At 40.8% G+C, this 2,219-nt stretch overlaps 1 pseudogene; it reads right to left on the bottom strand.

Moving 5' to 3' along the window:
• Positions 1–490: 490 nt before the first annotated feature.
• On the bottom strand, positions 491–1,324 carry LOC110127409 (translation machinery-associated protein 16 pseudogene; annotated as a pseudogene).
• Between the last annotated feature and the right edge of the window lie 895 nt (positions 1,325–2,219).

The following is a 2,219-nucleotide window of genomic DNA, read 5'->3' on the forward strand; positions in this document are numbered from 1 at the left end:
CCTGTCTTGGAGAATTTTGAGCATTACTTTACTAGTGTGTGAGATTAGTGCAATTGTGCAGTAGTTTGAGTATTCTTTGGCATTGCCTTTCTTTGGTATTGGAATGAAAACTGAACTTTTCCAGTCCTGTGGCCACCACTGAGTTGTCCAAATTTGCTGGCATATTGAGTGCAGCACTTTCACAGCATCATCTTTTAGGATTTGAAACAGCTCAACAGAATTCCATCACCTCCACTAACTTTGTTCATAGTGATGCTTCCTAAGGCCCACTTGACTTCACATTCGAGGATGTCTGGTTCTAGGTGAGTGATCACAGCATCATGATTATCTGTGTCATGAAGATCTTTTTTGTACAGTTCTCTGTGTATTCTTGCCACCTCTTCTAAATATCTTCTGCTTCTGTTAGGTTCATACCGTTTCTGTTCTTTTTTTTTTTTTTTTTTTTTTTTAAATTCAAAGTTTATCAATACTCAGTAGAATAACACAGGTGAACCAGACAAATTCAGTTTCTTTTCAGGAAAAGAATTACAGACAATGTTTAGGATGTCAAAAGAATCAACAAATACCACTGTCTAGAAGCCACCCAGAAATTGTTTCTGTTGTCAAAGCCTTTTGTTCTTCAGAAGTCACCATCTACCCGCTGAAGATTTTATATGCAGATACCAAATAGTGTGAACTTTAACTTGTACTTTTTCCATCAGCTTTTGGCTTGGAAGTTTCCTCCTTTGCTTCCATTTCTGTTCTTTATTGTGTCCATCTTTGCATGAAAAATTTCCTTGGTATCTCTAATTTTCTTGAAGAGATCTCTAGTATTTCCCATTCTGTTGTTTTCCCCTATTTCTTTGCGTTGATCGCTGGGGAAGGCTTTCTTTTTTTTTTAAGTTCTCAAATTATTTATTTTCCACTCAAGCAAAGACACTTAGGCCACCGCAGTCATTTCCTCGTCTGTGTCACTTGACTCATCTTTCAGTTCCAATTCCCCTATATCTCTGTCTACAGCTGTCATAGCTTTCTTCTTACACTTCTTGGGCACCACATCGCTAGCACAGACTTTTCTCATTTTAATGTTTGGCAATTTCTTCAGATCAAAATCCCATTCCCTAAAAGTTTTCAGATTATCTGCATTTAAAATGTCTGGAATCTCGAGGCCGTGGGCCTGGTACTGCCGCCGCTCCCGCTCCAGGGTCTGCCTGATGGCCGCCTCCCGAGAGCAGTGCCTCCGGCCCTGCCTGTCCTCAAAGCTGTTCCACAACTCAGTCTGCTCCAGCTCGCTGCTGAATCGATTCAAATACCTCCTGGATGTCTCCATCTGGCTTAACAGGTGACATCTTAACGCGCCCTCTGCCCTGCCCCTCTGAGGAAGGCTTTCTTATCTCTCTTACTATTCTTTGGAAACATTCAGATGAGTATATCTCTCCTTTTCTCCTTTGCTTTTCACTTGTCTTCTTTTCATAACTATTTGTAAGGCCTCCTCAGACAGCCATTTTACTTTTTTTGCATTTCTTTTTCTTGGGGATGGTCTTGATCTCTGTCTCCTGTACAATGTCATGAACCTCCATCCGTAGTTCATCATGCACTCTGTCTATCAGATCTAGCCCCTTTGATATATTTCTCACTTCCACTGTATAACCACAAGGGATTTGATTTAGGTCATACCTGAATCATCTGGTGGTTTTCCCTACTTTCTTCAATTTAAGTCTGAATTTGGCAATAAGGAGTTCATGATCTGAGCCACAGTCAGCTCCTGGTCTTGTTTCTGCTGACTGTATAGATCTTCTCCATCGTTGGCTGCAAATAATATAATCAATCTGATTTCAGCATTAACCATCTGATGATGTCCATGTGTAGATTCTTCCCTTGTGTTGTTGGAAGAGGGTGTTTGCTATGACCAGTGCACTCTCTTTGCAAAACTCTATTAGCCTTTGCCCTGCTTCATTCTGTACTCCAAGACCAAATTTGCCTGTTACTCCAGGTGTCTCTTGACTTCCTACTTTGCATTCCTGTCCCCTATAATGAAAAGGACATCTCTTTTGGGTGTTAGTTCTGAAAGGTCTTGCAGTTCTTCACAGAACTGTTCAACTTCAGCTTCTTCAGCATTACTGGTCGGGCATAGACTTGGATTACCGTGATATTGAATGGTTTGCCTTGGAAACGAACAGAGATCATTCTGTCGTTTTTGAGACTGCATCCAAATACTGCATTTCAGACTCTTTTATTGA

The sequence above is a fragment of the Odocoileus virginianus genome, chromosome 19, assembly GCF_023699985.2.
Source record: "Odocoileus virginianus isolate 20LAN1187 ecotype Illinois chromosome 19, Ovbor_1.2, whole genome shotgun sequence".
Lineage (NCBI taxonomy): Eukaryota > Metazoa > Chordata > Mammalia > Artiodactyla > Cervidae > Odocoileus > Odocoileus virginianus.